The sequence below is a fragment of the Poecile atricapillus genome, chromosome 1, assembly GCF_030490865.1.
Source record: "Poecile atricapillus isolate bPoeAtr1 chromosome 1, bPoeAtr1.hap1, whole genome shotgun sequence".
Classification (NCBI taxonomy): Eukaryota; Metazoa; Chordata; class Aves; order Passeriformes; family Paridae; genus Poecile; species Poecile atricapillus.
Window position 1 is genome coordinate 94,224,594 of NC_081249.1, and position 16,408 is coordinate 94,241,001.

The 16,408-nt window shown below is 47.9% G+C and overlaps 1 protein-coding gene across 3 annotated transcripts in view; it reads right to left on the reverse strand.

The window, feature by feature from the left end:
- Window positions 1-2,386, reverse strand: part of BOC (BOC cell adhesion associated, oncogene regulated) — a 53,776-nt gene extending 51,390 nt beyond the window's left edge. For 2 of the 3 annotated variants that reach the window (XM_058828728.1, XM_058828712.1), the window contains exon 1: window positions 2,086-2,386. The gene's annotated coding sequence lies outside the window, so the exon portion shown is untranslated. Of the gene's footprint in view, window positions 1-1,841; window positions 1,931-2,085 lie in introns of those variants that run through there. The other variant, XM_058828721.1, reaches the window with a different exon arrangement.
- Window positions 2,387-16,408: the final 14,022 nt, after the last annotated feature.

Below are 16,408 nucleotides of genomic sequence, written 5' to 3' on the forward strand. Positions count from 1 at the left end.
AGAAGGCACAGAAAAGCTGCTTTCTCCAGACTGCAGGGATGCACAGAACTCATACAACTTACATGCTAGTTTGGAACACACACATGCAGAATCATGCAGCTCCAAGGCGTCTTCATTGCGCCAAGCAGAGAAGAAATGCATGGATTCAGGTACTTGTAGTGGGATATCTCTCAAATAAAGGTCCTGGGGGTGTGTGTGTGTGTGTACAAGTGGGAGAAAACTGAAGCTGCCTTTCCCATCTGCACAGGACCTCTGTGCACCCTTCAGATGAACCTGCCTCACATTCCCCAGCAGGAAGCAGGGAGGACTGCACTGTATCTGACTTCAACCCTGACAGCAAACACCTACTGGGACCTCTTCTGCTTGGTACATGCAGGATGAGTGCCTGTAACTGTATCTGAAGGGGAGGATTAAGAAAAGGACATGTAACAAAACCCCATTTACTTCTTGTAAGAGAATATCATGCACCCAGCAGGGAGCTCACAGCTCTTCCTAACTGTCCTATTTACTTCAGAAGATCCACATGACTCCTAGCAGCATGAGAATTTATTTCACCTTCATTTCTTTAGGTCACTTAAATAAACAGAACAAATCTTCACTGCAAACCCATGATGTGTTTCTGCTGAAATCCCTCCCCAAGACATGAACCTCCGTATTCAACCCATTAATTTAAAGTGACTGCCATGTACGTACACAGGCATAGATATGGAGGAACCCTCCTCTTAATCGTAGGCGCACTGAGTCAGTTAGTTTTAAAAGAAAACAAAGATAAAATTCTACTTACAAAATGCCCACATTCTTCTAATATTTTCCACAGTAGTTTTTTAGCCCATGGGAAAAGAAATTTTAATGTCAGATTCCAAATGAACATATCAAAAAGACACTATGGTAGCAATGTAGAAATTAAGAGAATTGGGCACCAAGAAAAACATTTAAGACATGCTGGGAATTACATGCGGGTGCTGAGTGTGTGTATGGATTCCTGTTATCCCACTCACATAATGCTGCAGAGAGGTCAAGAGAGTTTCTTTAAAACAAACAAGGACAAAAAAGCCCAACTTTAATAGACATGAACTGCCTTTCACACAATGCCAGTGAAATAACACTTGGGGTACCAGAATAAGTTTGGGAAATGCCCAAAGACAGATTTGTATTAAGTACCTTCTGCCAGCCAGGGGTATTGGTAAAAGCCTATTATTTTCCATAGTAAGTATTAGTATCTTCAGAGCACTTGAAAAAGTCTTGTTTGGACACGGCTACAAATTCAGCATCCCACTTTCTTCCCAACACATTTTCTATTTACAGTCACCATGCAGATGATCTGCCAAAGTTGCAGTCCAAGCAGGGAGGCATGCGTGCACAAACCCACAACATCCTACTGCCGGACAGAAAATTACTTCCCCTGACCCAAATCACTCCTCATCCTTACACCAGGGTTAGAAACTCTACAGTCACAAAAAAAGAACAAAAATTCTACTGACAGACAGACTACCCACCCCCGCTTTTCTTAGCAGCAGCAGCAGCCCCTTCACAGAGCACACACCGAAATGCCTTCGCATCTGCCAGAGACAGCTCTTGCCTGTAAACTCCCAGCAGCTTTTGACAAGAGTTGGAGCAATGGAGGATGGATCTGCGGCTTACTTTGCACAGCTTCTCCTCGTCCCTCACTGCTCACCGTGCCTCCTCGCCCGGCCGCCAGTGAGGACCAGGCTGCTGGGGAAGTTGCAGGCGAGCCCTGGAGCACCGCGGAGCGTGTGAGTGCCCTGGGCCCTCCATTAGCTCTGGCCGAGCCGCCGAGGAGGAAGAGCTGGAGGGAAACATCCGAGCCCCCCACATCTCACCTGCCTGAGCGAAAAACAAGCCCCGTCCCGGTGGGGACCAGAGGGTCTCCACTACTCCCTTGTCACGTCTCCTACATCCCTAGGCAGAAGCCCTTCCTCACATCCCCACAGCAACTTCCCGAACTCTGCCGCTGCCTGAAGCTGACCGGGGCGAAAGCCCTGCGCCCCATCGCCCGCCGCCACCGTGCGTCCTCCCGGCCCCTCGCCAGGGCCACCAGGCCCGGGCCCCTTCTCTTTCACTCACCGCGGTCTCCAGTGGAGCAGGCGGGGGGAAACACAAAGATGCCCCAAACGAAGGGAAGCAACAAAGAGGCTTAACTCCAGGAGCTGGGAACTTCCAGGCCGGATCTGCGGGGAATTCACTACACACACACGCGCGCGCGCGCACATACACAGAAGTAGGAAAAAAAAAAAAGAGAGAGGAAAAGAGGGGGAAAAGCCTGGTTTGGGGGGAAGGGGAAAGTGAGGGGGCCCTTGGTTTGGGGGTGGTGGTTGTGCTTTTCCTGCGGGTTGGCGCTGGGGATGGGGGGCCGCGCTGAGCTCAGGCGCGGCGGGAGGAGGAGGAGGAGGAGAAGGAGGAGGAGGAGGAGGAGGGAAGAGCCGCCGGGATGCGGGAAGCCAGACCCTCCATACGGGAGACGGCTTTTGGATGACTGAACTCCCAAACAATTCCCTGCTCCGGCTACTCCTGCCCCAAGAGCCTCCCTCCTTCCCCTCCCCCTGAGGAGGAGGGAAGAAGAGGAGGAGCCAGAGGAGGGAGAAAACTCTAAGTAAAACCCCTTCCCCAAAGCCGGGCAGCCGTCGAGCCCCAGCCCCGTCCCCGTCCCCCCAGCCCCGTGAAGCGGGAGCCGCGGGCCCCCAGGGCCGCTCCCGGGCCGGCGGAAGCGGGAAAGTTGGGAGGAAAAGTTGGTTGTTGTGGGCGGGGGGAGGCGGCCCCGCCGGCCCGGCGTGAGGGGCGCGGGCTCCTGGGCTGGCACCGCAGGCTGGAGCGGCACCGGGAGCTCACTGGTGCGGCCACCCTGCGCCACCCTCGGCCGTCATCGGTTGTAATAAATACCAGAAAGATGAAGAGGTCTTTTCTTCCAAGCATCCCTTCCTAGCAGGTGCTTGCTCTCACGGAGAGTGTCTCGGGCACAAATTCTCAGGAGAAGCAGTGACACCGCTCCCAGAGATTAAACCTCACCACTTCCTCCTCTCTGCATCTCCCTGCACCAAAGAGGGAATTCACACCTAAAAACTTAAATTTACCCGGAGGTGCAGGGAAATCTTCAGTCTTTCAAGGCCCGTCAGTAAAGATTATCTTGAAACCTGTCACTGAAAAGTCAGGATAGGTTTCTCACATTTTTGCCATGTATAGAAGAGCATAGATGACAAACATGATCTGTAGTTTCTAAATGTGAAGTCCTTCAGTCTTCAAAGAAGAAAGAGTTGAAGTTTTTCATCATGTCATCATTGGGTTTCAGAGTTATTCCTGCTTAGTGGCACTTCAGGAGGGTTCTGATCTCTTGGCTTACTCATTTCCCATAAGGACGATGCAAAGGATTTAGTGTTTTCAATTTGTGTTTGGGGTTCTTACTTCCTTGGTTTATTACATGGGTACTGAAAATATTAAAATTGATTTTACTGTAGGATTTTTGGAGTTCCAGCCGAGCGTGTGTTGATGGCTTCTTCAACTTTGGTTTCAACGGGTAAGCTTATCAGGTTGAACACAAACTTCCTTCCTCTGCAATGTTAACTTTGCTTTCTAATTATCTTTTAAAGAATTGTTTCCAAGATTCCAACCTTATATTACTCAGTAACACACTCCTCAGGTGCTAAATCCATGTGTAGACACCTCACTAAGTGGCCTAATTTTTACAAGTGCTAAGACCTCTAGCACCTGCCTTGTCTGAAAAATGCTGGTTTCCTAATTTAAAGCAGTCGTAAACTCTCCTAAATTAAAGCAGGAATTGAATTAGCCCTGACTAGTTTTAGGCTTACAGAGGTGGGAAGAAAAAGGTGAGGGAGCAGAATTAGAGCTACGTTGTGCAAAGAAGTGCCCCAGGGCTTGTTAAACAGTATGAAAGAAAAGATTGCAGCCCTGCAGGATTACATTCCCTGTTTATCCCTGGGGCTGAGGGAATAGATGGGTGCAGCGGTGCCCTTCATATGCTGTTCTTCTCACCTGCCTCCCAAAAGAAATGCCTTGTGACAAAGCAGGGTGCTGGTTTGTGCAGCCACGTCCCCTTGGCATCCCGGCACAAGCCAGTGGCAGTCCTGCTCTCGGGAAGCGCTGTTGTTGCTATACTGGGGATGTCTGCTCTAGGCTGGCATGCCTTTGTTTCAAACTCCCCACCAGAACCACGCCAGTTCTGGATGCTACTGGCCTGTCTGAAGCTCGAAAGTAGCATGAAAGCCAAAACCCCCTCATTAACCCCAGTTCCTCAGGCATAAGGAAACTTTTACTCTGGGCATTGACCAAGCACAGCCTATGGCTGGAGGCTGGGGGTGTCCCATTTCCTTCTGGAGATGCCAGAGCCCCCCTGATCCTCGGCTACCAATTTGCCCATATTGGCCCTGTCCCTCTCTGATCCCAGACAAAATTCCCACTGCTGCTGCTGTCGGATGCAAAGGCTTCTCCTTGGGGCCGCTGAAACTCCAGCTGTTTGATATTGTGAGGAGCAAGGCAGGGGGCACAGAGGGACTCCGCATGAAAGGGCGAGCTCAAAGGAAACCGGACCCTGGCATGTCGGCACGATACTCAGTGGGTAACAGGCTCAGTTAAATTTGCTCATTCAGCCAGCTAAGAGGGAGAGTTTTCTCATCTGTCCTGCTATGTTTAATTCATCCACACATGCCTCCCAATTACAGCAGGAGTAATAAACAGAAAGGGATGTTGGGGGTGGGGGGAAGCCAGCCAGGCCCCAGCCACCAAACCAAACCCTGAGAAAATGTGAGCTGCACGCTGCTGGGGTTTGCTCTCCTGGGAGCAGCTCATCACCAGCTCTGACTCTGAGTCCTTACAAATTTTAGCCCAGATGCATACCTGAGTTTCGTTGTTTTGTCTGCTTTTCTCCAGAAATGTACATTGCAGGAGGCGTGTTGCAGAGTGCTGCTTTAGGTGTACCATGTCTGCTGCCTGAGTTAGGCAGAACTCAGTAAAAATCACCATGGTATCCCTGCCTCCATGAAGGCTCCCAGGCTCACCACCAGGTTCCTCTAGCTCTGCATTTTTGCAAAAATTAAAAGTGAATGAGGAGAGTTGCACTGTGAGGCAAAGACAAGACGGATAAAATGCTCCATCATAGAGTGAGTTCAAAGCTGTCTGGCCATGTTGTTGGAAATTCAAGATAAGTTTGTGGAAAGATGGATGAGGAACGGATGGCTAGCTCAGTTCCAGGAGTGGCCATGGTCCAAAGTGACCAGAAAGTCATCTTGTGTACTGTGTAGAGGAGAGGGGAAAGACTCACATTACGAAGGGATGTGAACGGGAAGCCCCCAGTTCAAAGGAGCTTCAGCGTGAGTTTTACTTTGTTTACCCTCTTGTAAAGCTATTTGTTACTTCGATAATCCATAGGAAATGGGATCATTTCTCTCCGACATGTCAAATTAAATAAACAAATAAAACCTTGTTTGGCTGGTGAGAAGCTTAGAAAGGAAAGTGTATTTGTATAGGGATTCAGGAACTAAGCATCTTTCAGGAGCAGAAGATTAGGAAAGAAATCAGAGAAACAAAGGGGGAAGTGATTCAGTCATCAGAACTCAGAGAGCCAAATTAAAGAGGGGGGTGGGATGAAAGGACAAGAGATAGGACCTGCCTATATTAGGAAATCTCTGCTGGTGTAAACTAAACCAACTTGATGTCAGTTTAGTTTTACCACTAGGGTCCAAGTCAGGGACACAGACTTAGTTGTGACAAGCTCATCCTGATGTCAGACAGAAATGTCATATGTTCACTGGTATTTCTTTTATTTCAGAATATATACATTACCCCTCATGCACAAACACAAGCACATGCAAGGGATAACATATGTATTTTGAAATAAAAAAATCACAGTGAAACAGTGCTAGCTTTTCCCTCTGAGAGAGGGGCTAGCAGCAAGATAGTTTTATTAGTGCTGTTCCTGTTTCAGACATCATAAAAACAATATAAAAGAAACACAGCCCCACAAAAGTATCATTCTGTCTTTTTTTTTTTTCCAGTGGTACATATATTGGTATAAAACATATATATTGGTGTAAAATGTGTTATATATGGGTACAGCTGTGCCTGTTCTATGCCACATACACACAGGGATGTTGTAAAGAACTACCATTCTGTTTGTAGTCAGGTCACTGATAGGAAATATTTAGAGAGTTAGTGGGCTCCCAATCCTATGAGAAGATTTGGTTCAGGTCCATTTGTTTCCTTGTCTTAAAATGTTCAGGGATCAGCAGTCAGAGAGATCTTCTTGTGTTTGGCAAGTGTTTACAACGTCACTGAACATTTTGAGTAGAAGGACAGGGTCTTTAAGAAAATGTTAGCAGGAAATTATCAAAGGCAATGGGTATAACTTTTTGCCTGAGTAAGGAGGTCAGACAAATGCCCTAAATAAATAGCCTTTCCACCCCATGCCCTCTAGAATCCTGCTTTCCTTCCTCAGAACTTAGCAACTACTCTCCTACAGTTTAAAACTTCTCTTGCAGTGAAGGCAAATAATAAACCACGTTTGTGACCATGACCACACACCTCATTCACTGCCAGTGCTGGATGTGGGAAGTCCTGAGACCAGGTACAAGGGCACCATGAACCTGATGTGTGCAGAAAGAGGTAGGACATGCTCTCCTGCCTTTGGGTTCACTGCCAAAATCCATCTCAGAATAACAATAAGAAATGCTCCCCTGATGGTCAGGATGTAAAACCAAGACCATGCATATCATCTTTTGCAGTGACAGTGTTGCTCTGTGCTGTTAACTAGGCATTCTGTTTTATCCAGAGACAGGGATATTTCAGTGGCAAGCAAGCTTATTCTCATCTTTGAGTGGGAAACTTTTGGATGCATGTACAGTGGATAGACAGGACAGTAAAGTAGTTCACCCTTCTAAGTGGAGATGGGAACTTGGGAAATAGGTGCTGAACATAGGTCTTTCATGGGTAAAATAAATTAGATTGAATGGATCATTTTAAGTGAACGTTATGAATCTCAAATTGGAGGAGGTGTTTTAGCATTTGCATTCAAATTATATGTATGTACGTAAAACTGCAGCATCACCAGCTCTTTAAGAATAAGTTTAGGGTTTTTTTTGTGTGTGTGCACCCCTTCAGCTGGAAATCATGGTAGAGGGCAAGATGTTTTAGTGGAGTTTCCTAGGTGGCTTTGACTGATCCTTTCCCACTGGTATCCATTTTTAGATTCGTAGAGGTTTGTTGGAAAAAGCAGGTTTTTTCTTCCGTGAGATTTGTTTTCTCTGTGGAGTCTCTGCATGGAAACCTGGTGCTACAGTAGTTGATGGGAATCTTATTCCCATCAGTACAGACTCCACTTGGTTTAGGATTTCACACTTTTTATGATTCTCTAATCTGTAGTAGGTTGTTGCAGGTTTACAGACAACAACGGTGAAGATGGGGAGGCATCTTAAAGGTGTTCCAGGTTAATGCTGAAGACTGAAAAGATCCCCTTAGGTGGAGTGTAGTCCCTGGGTAATTACACCTGTGGGAAATAGCTACCTGTCATGTCTGTCAGCAAGGGAGCTTACCTTTTAAGGAACACAGATCTCCCTTTACATCACATTCTCTCTTTGTTGTTTCTTTATTTATTCACCTATTATTCACCTATAATCTCTCTTCCCTTACCATTTTCCCACACACCTGTTGCATTCCTGTCCATCTTTTTCATTGCTTAAGGCTTGTGCTTACCCTGTCCTCTGCAACAGCCCTCAAACCAGTCCTTAACTTCAGGAAGTGAAAAGCCTGGGGGTCCCCAGTTTCCCGGGCCCCCACTAGCCCTGCATCTGCCCCGTGCCCCCCAACACCCCCCCTCCCATCCGTCGCCCACATCCCGAGCATGAAAGCCAGCCGGATTAATCCGGCACAGAGCACATTGTGTGTGAGTCATGACAGGCTCACTAAGGCGTGCAGTGCTGATAAAAGGCGGCTCTGATGGGCTCTGTCAGGGATCCCGGAGAAACAGCGTGGAAAAAATCTGCTAACCCACATCCCAGCCTGGCAGCCGGGGCCTGGAGACAGCCAGGCACCGAAGGGAGCGCGGGGAAGGGGTCCTGAGCCAGGCTCAGCCTGTGGGGAAGCCCCTGGTCCCAGGCATGAGCTGGTGCTTCCTGGGCTCATCCAAAAGCTCATGAAGTCAGAGGAGGGCTGATGCAAGCCTCTAGGTTGTGTGGATGCACCCTGGGATAACGTCCCTCTCCCCAGCTGACCTCTGGCCAAAGGACATTCCTGATCCCCAATGGCAGTGGCGTCACTCTCCTTAAACCTACCTTCTCCTGCTCTGTCCTAGTGGCTAGCTCTGTTAGGAGAGCCCAAAGGAGACTGCTCTTGTCTAACTTGGAGGACATGTCTCTGGAAACAGTGTTGTCTTACCAACCTGCACTTTCCCATTATTTGTTCCTTATTTTTCATATGACCCTTTAATATCATCTTCCTCAGTATCTTCAACTCTCTGCTGTTAAGCCTTGTGGACACATGCTTGAGCCATTATGAGTCCCTCTCCTTGCAAGCATTGCTTGTCTACAGTATCCTCTTAATACTCTCCTCTCTGCTAGGATATGGTGTCCACTGAATACCTTCACCCTACTGCAATCTGGAGACTCAGGCAAAGGCAAAAAGGGAAAGAGCTGGTCTTACAGCTCCGTGCCTCTGAGCATATATGCCCTGCTTTGTTTTTTCATTAGGCTGCGCACAAATACACTTTTACTGCATTTTAAAGAGCAGGATAGCAGAGCACCTACCAGTCATTTATTCAAAACTTTAGGAACTAGGTCTTCTCTCAAAAGAAAGAATCATGGCTGATGCCAAGACCATGGTGCTCAGGAATTTACAGCCTCTGAGAACAAGGGTTTAGGTGAACTTTAAAAGGCTATATAACTTAGTGTTTCTGATCCTTTTTCAATCCAAAGAACAAACTAACCTTTCAGGGAGGAAAAAAGAAATCCACACATTCTTTGGTGGCGTGATACGATGCAGCAGCCAGCGGTTATAGGCAAATAAAAATCAGGCAAAGCTTTGAAATTCTTAATTTTTCATTTCTACCAGCTGCTTTTATTTCTTGCCATTTCATTTGAGTGCATGTGTTAGATATTGCATGAGGCATGACTTTATGGGTGGGAATTTGGAGAGGGATGCTGTAATCCACTTGCAGACTGCCTTCTGAAGTCTTGCAAGACACCAGTGCTCAAAATACTCCCATTCCAGTCTGCCTGCTGCGTGCCAGACCATGCTGAACACAAAACCCGTTTAATCCCCTTTTCTGACTGATGTAAGCCATACCTAGAAGCATCTTGTGGAAGGCAGAGCACTTGGCTTAGGGAATGGATGTCAGCTGTAATCTTTTCTCTACAACTTAAATTTTACTCTCGTATACTTCATTCCATTACTTCTGATTCTAATATTTTTGGACCACCCCTGCTTAGCATTTACAGGTCTTTAATCCTCTCTGTTGTCAGACAGATAAACTGTGTCTGGGCCCAATTCTCCCTCAGTTAGCTGGGTGTAAATGTCTCTGAATTCACACCAGCTAGATGCAATGTAACATGAGAAGTGTGTGAGGCCCTTCATTCTGTCATCCTCCCCTCATAAATCAGCTCCCACCGCAGCACCTGAAGTCATTTTCACAAGACCAAATAAAGTATGCATGGTTTTGTCAAAAGTCTAGGGAGATCAAATGGTCTCAGAAGGTTTGGTGTTCCCTGCAGTGCTGCAGGCAGCTCGGCCAGGGTTGCTGAGTGTGAGGACCATGTACAGCATGGCTTAGCACCAGGAGGGCTTGTGGAAGGGGGATGTTAAGCCACCAGAGAAATCGTAGTTGTGTCTGCATGTTGCAGTATGATCCCAGTTGGAGAACCATGGATAACCATGTTTCCATTTCATCTCAGCTGAAGACAGAGCCAGTTTACCTGCCCAAGAGGTTTCAATTTATGCTAGCTTTTTGGTAGTGAAACTTTCCCATAAGACTGAACTGCTAAGCAGCATATTTTGGTGGCCCTTTCTACAGTGTCTCTTGTGTGAGTTGGAACAAGAATGAAATTCCCTCCCACCCAAGTGACTTGTGGAGCTCCTTGCCTGTGTCTCATGATGAGAGAGACAAAGCCAGTATGTCCCTGGCAGCTCTTACAGTGGCTGTTTGAGGTATGAGCCAAATATTGGTCCCAGCACTGTACTATGACTCTAAACACACGACACCAGGCAGCACCAAAACTGCTGGGCACAGTTGTGCCACAGTGAATACACCATGTCCCTCACTGCCACTCAGCATGTCCTTGTCCTTTCCCACACAGAGACAGTGCTGTCCCTGGGCACAGGAGCAAGAGGAGGGACTGGAGGCAGATCGCTTTGTGTGCTTTCAGAGGTATAATGTCTACAGGGTCATACTGCGTTCCAAAAATGTGAGAAACAGAGGATGTAGAGCTGGATTAGAGGTACCTACACATGAGGAAGATAGAGCAAATAGCAGTCCTGACAGAGCAAAGTCACCCCTTTTGCTGCTGTTCCTTGGAGGTGTGTTTCTTCTAGGGTACTTCACATTTTCTAATCTGGCACCAAATTCTTCTTCCTAGACTACCTCTAAATATTTTTACCAACTAAAAGCCAGACCTAGATGCCTCCCTCCTGCTCAGAGGGCAACAGCCTTCCAATAGGTGTGTGGCTGCTTGGCTCCCTGTATAGGAAGTACAACATTGGTGTAAAACACAGGACAGCTCGGCCAGTGTAGTTCTTGATACCACCATTATAATCACTGCAAAAATAAATACATCTTTACCCAAGAGATATTTGTGTCAAAGAATATATTTTTAAAAATAATATATTTGGGGGAAATCAGAAGCTACCTTGCTTTCTGATAAACAAGTTTGGCTGGTGTCCTCCAGAGCTGTGATTTTCTAAGGACCCTGAATGAGATTCATTTCCTTATTGAAGCTCAGTGGGATTTGGGGGGTGGGGTGTGTGATTCTTCCTTGAATATTCAAGCAAGTATTCCTCAGACATCTCTCTTCTGCTTGTAACTCTTTGCCCTGTTTGTTTGTTTTTTGCACTTCTCACAGCCCAGACAAGGCAAACAGGCCAGTCTATTGTTGGTGTGCATCTCTTTCACTGCAAGATTTGTTTATGTCTTAGCACAGTGATGCAATATTTGGGTTGAACGCTTCAAGGGGAAATGTTTATAGAACTAAAAAAATATTTCCATTTGATTTGTTTATAGGAAGTTTTTTCTTGTGGTCTTGAGTTTTGAAAAGGCCTTTGCATGTTTTCTTTTCCGCCTCCCCCACTCCCCCTCTGTGGATTTGAAGTTTGGTGCCAAATTCAGTCATGATAATGCCATGACTGACTCTTTAGGTATTTCTATCATGCTCAGCACTATACCACTGGAGTATCTTCATCCTGGCCTCCTAGATCTTCTCAACAGCATTATCCTTCTTACATGCTGAGGTTCCCAAAGCTTCTCGGCAGGGCTGAGGGTTTTCCAGCCCCACAGTCCAACAGCTCCTCTTTGTTCCTGAATTATCTCTGACCTGGGCCGGCCCTCAGGCAGGGAAGGCTACACTAACAGAGGAGAGTTGGAAGAGTTAAATGGGAGCATCGCTTAGAAGGAAAAACAAAAGAGTAATAGGAAAGGCATCTTTGTGTGACCGAGGCTTAACCGAAACCAGGCCTTCTCCCTCTGCCTCAGCCAGGAAAACAAGGGAGTACGTGCAGGCAGCCACCGGCAGAGCGTGCACGGGTGTCCTCCTCTGCCTCCAAGGATGGAGGCCAGGCACAGCCACCCACTGCCTGAGGGAGGGCAGACACTTGCTCATGTGGCACCCCCAGGGCACAGCACGGGTGCGCTTCCCGACACCCTGGCAAGTCACATCCTTTATCGTGCATCCGCTCCCCCCTTTCTGCCCCTCTCCCATCTAGGTGGTGTGTGACACCCAGAGGAGGCTCCCACATACTGTTGTGCACTATCCTCCAGGAATGGTGTGTTTGCTCTTTGGGAAACACTGAGTACCACTGCCTCCTTGTCACACTGGGTCAGTGAACAAGGATGCTGAAAGGATGGATGTCACAGTTTCTACCATCCCTAACTTCGGCAACAGCTTGCAAGCAAGAGGCATAGGTGGGGCTGGAGGAGGCATAAGTTTTCTCTCCTGCCTTGCAGTTTTGCCTCTTTGTATAAAAATCAGAGAGAACACTCACAGGATCCTTCCAGCCACTGTCCTTCTAATCTAACCCAGCATCATCCATTACTAGTCTCCATTCTCTTGACAGGATAAACCATCACCACCTTTACCTTGTACCTGCCGGGGTAACCAGCAGAGAACAGAATATAACAACATGTGCCCAACACTTTGAACCAACAAATTTCATCAGCCCTCAACAAGGCACTCCCACACCTATGTCACCAGTTTGAGGGCTGGAAATCTTCAGAATATGGCTGGCCCTGGAGCCCAGGTAGAGCTCACTTTTGTGAGCTCATTAACCAGCAGAGCCTCATAGACCACTGTCTGGCAACAGCTGGTGTAGGAAAAATTACTGTTAGAGATGTTTCCAGATACTTCCAGCTGCTGCCTGCACAGAAATAACATGAGATCACTGGCTCAGAGGAAGCCTTGGCTTCCCCGGCCCCTGGCCATCAGCAGGTGGCCCCTGGAAGTGGAATGGCCTGTGCGTGCTGTGGCAAGGGGGACCTGGCATGGCAGTCATACACAGATGAATAAATAAAAGCCTGCTCCCTTGCTTTGCTGGCTGCTGGGCTCTCCTGCAAGAGGTGTCTGGGATCAGTGTTTGGTTTTTCCTCGGAACGCTCCCAGTTCAACTCACACTGAGACATGGCACAGAGCCATGCCAGCCACCTGCTGCCAGCAGCCCCCCCATCTCCCTCAGGGTTCTGTGTCCCAGCAGACTGCTCGGTCACCATAGAGGGACCCAGGACAGACCCCAGGTCCCCCACTCCCATACTGCCTTCTCCCCAGAGCTGAGATCCATCAGCAAGAAAAAGCAAAGGAAATGAACGGGCTGGCTTCAGTTCTGTTACTTTGAGAGTCACTTTTTCTAATGGTCAGTAATATTGGAATTGTAATTCCTCTATGACAGAGACATATTCTGTGACAGCATCGTTGTGCCTGTGAAAAAGCAGGACTTTTCTGCGAGCACAATAGCAGCACTTCGGGTATGTTTGCTCTATCCTGTTGTTTGGGACTGAGATTGCCCAAGAGGCACAGCCTCCTGTGCATCCATGCACCCAGACTGTAGCCTGGAGCAATCTGGCAAGAGAGCAGGGAATGGCTTGAGTCTCTGCTGAGAGCAGTGCCAAGGTTTTCCTAAAAGTTGTCTACAATGCTGAGTGAAAAAAAACTAAGGCAAATATATTTTGTGCAGAATCCTGGTCTTGATGAGAGCTATTTTATCTGGGGACTATGTCTACCACACAAACAGGCTGTGATAACTAATACCTGATAGTCTATCTCAGCTCTTCACACATAAGACAGACACCACATCATCATGGTATCAGGGATTTCAATGCACTGGGAGCCAGATGGAAGGCAAATTAGACCAAGTCCACTTACAGACACCATAACCACAGGCCTTTATTTATGGGGGAAAACCAGGAGAGATATCACCCACAAGCTGTGGTTAAGTGCATACCTTCATGCCATCTAGGTACCTTCTTGGACATGATAACCACATCCTCCAGGAGGGAAGGTCTATGGGTGACACCAGCTTGGTACAGTAACTGAGTCCCCCACAGATGGTTATTGCACGTGTGTCGCTGTCAGATGCCTGATGTCTGTTCCTAGGAGTGGTAGAAATAGCTTATTTATTCTGTTTGGCATCTATATCCATTCCTTCTTCTCCTCCCAACCCATAACCCCTCCCCCAAACACCAAGCTAATGCCTTCCAGATGAGGTGCTAGAAGCTGCTAATTGCACCCGGATCCGTCCTGATTTGTGCTTCAGTCAGCAAGGCACCTCGCTAATGGATCTGAGACTTGGCAGTGGGCCTGGGACCAGTGTCAAAGGAAATGGATGAGAGGGAAGGAGAGAGGAGAGGGTTAGAGGGAGAGCAGGGAGACCCAGAAAGGAAAACGATCCCTCCTCCTCACAGCAAGGGGCCGAACACTGATAAGGGCTTGTGGTTGTCCCCCGAGGTTGGTGGTCGAGTGTGGGATGGCGGGCGGCAGAGGCATGTTGCCTTCTCCTGTCAGAGAGCCCACGCCTGTGCTGGGATACTGCTGCCTGCTCCTTAACCTTGCACTGGGGCAGCAAGGCACACCTGGGCTTTATCACTTCACAGACTGGTCAGGGCTTAAGCTCTTCTGATGGGAAGCTGAGACCCGAGAGCTGGGAGCCAGCTGGGGGCTGATGCTGAGCCGTGGCTCCCTGTTGATCCAGAGCATCTGTCTCACATTCCTGGTGGGTTCCAGGAGAAGAGGAGCCAGCTGGGGTGACTGGATGTGGATCAGAGGTGGAAAGAAAACAAGAGGGAAGGGGGTTGGGGAGGTGATACCAGGCAGGATAAGAAGAGACCTGGAGAGGAAATAGAATAGTGGGTACCACAAATTGAAAAAGCAAGGGGCAGAAGTGGAAAGGCAAGAAGGAGAAGTGAAGGCTGAAGAATAAGGAGATGGTGAAACATGTTGTTCTTGCTCCTGTACAGCATACAACAGCCACACTCTGGCCTGGAGAGGTTGTACTAGCAGTCAGACAGGGCTGCAGCCTCTCTGAGAGCCCCAAAGGGAACTGTGCATGCTCTCCTGCATGGCAGCCCTGGGACCTCACTGCAGACCCTCAGGGATGGAAAACTTCCTATCAACACGTAAATGTCTAGGGACTATTCCTCAATGTCTCACCAAGCTTAACTGCCTGAGGACAGGTTTGTTTCTGGACATGTGGATAACATTAACACAAAGAGACTTTGCTTCGGCATCTCAGCCTGGGCCTGAGAACAAGGTTGTTGCTAAGTTCTTGGGAGTTAGCTTAAGGGTGGCATGGAGAAACCTCCTTTCTGTGTGCTGGAGAGCCCCAGGAGAACTGGGAGTGGTTCCTCTCCCTTTTGAGATACCTCTTCAGGATTAAATCCAGTGTCTTCCCCAAATGGAGTTTATTACACTCATTTTACTGGTGGAGAAAAGTGAAGTAACATTGCCTTGGGTTCCACAAAGAATCCAGGTCCTACCTGGGAGAGGACTTGTAGTTGTCAGTCAGGGGCTATTTGCTCTGCTAGACCATGAAGGTCTAGCAAGAAGAACCAGCACAGCCATGAAACTGTCAGAGAGGGAAGGAAGGTTCAAGCGCAGAAGTGCACCAGATAACTGGGAACAGAGAAGATGTTTAAACGCACACCAGTGATCTGGATAGATGGGCACTTGGTCTCAGCAAATCCTCTTCATTGAAAAAACCTCCAAAACCGGGGAACACTGGGGTGGAAGGAAGCCCGCAGCTGTCAGGAAGGCCCTGGAGGTGTGTTGCAGCATCAAGTAATCAGCATGATAATCCTGGGAAAGATGCTCCAGGTGGAAAGATGCCAAGCTGAAAGTGGAAGCAGGACAACCAGAAGCAACCAACTGCAATGGGAACCCAGTCGGTTGGAACTGGTAAGACACTGTGCTAAAATGCCTTTGGCTTGGAGTCCCATTTTCATCAACTTTGCAATTCTTGGCAAAGATGGGAGGGAGTTTCCACTAGACTGTGATTCATTTAGTGAAATTTGATCATGGCCAGCAGGGGAGGGAAGTAGACAGACAGACTGACAGAGAGACAGTGTACTTTGAGAAGAGGAGGCAAGACTGTCAGGCCTCTGCAGAAAGGGCAGAAAGAGACCTGTTCTGTCTGATAGGAATCTTGGTGGGCAATCTTATGGGGGAAGGGGTAAGGAAGTAGAAGAGCAAACTAATTACAGACATTGTGTGTGCTTGGATGAGCCTACAGACTGATTAGCTCATGTCTCCGAAGCACTTGGAGATGGAAACCAGTTAATTATCCTTATTAATTTTTCCCCTTTTGTGCTCCTAGTTATTTTTGGAGACCATTTTAAGCACAATGCACCACCCAGGTGTTGGCTGCCCCAAAACCCATTGGAATTCCCTATTTGTCTCTGCCTTTCCTTACACAAAGGACAAAACAGTCCCAATGAGAGTGATTCCTTCCTCCTGAAATAAGGACAAATAAAGAAAAGAAGAAAAAAACCAAAAAAAATCACCCGTATCCCATGCTCAAAAAACCCCCAAACATATCCCATGCCCAAATCGCACCACACTTGCCTGTTTCTGTGCCTCTGGGAGGCCAAAGGCAAGAGGGGGTGCCTGTCTCTGAACTCATCAGTGCCTTGGGATATTGTCAGGTCAGTATCCAGGTGCACAGGAAACAAAATTATACTTTCTCTGCAGCTTGTTGCAGA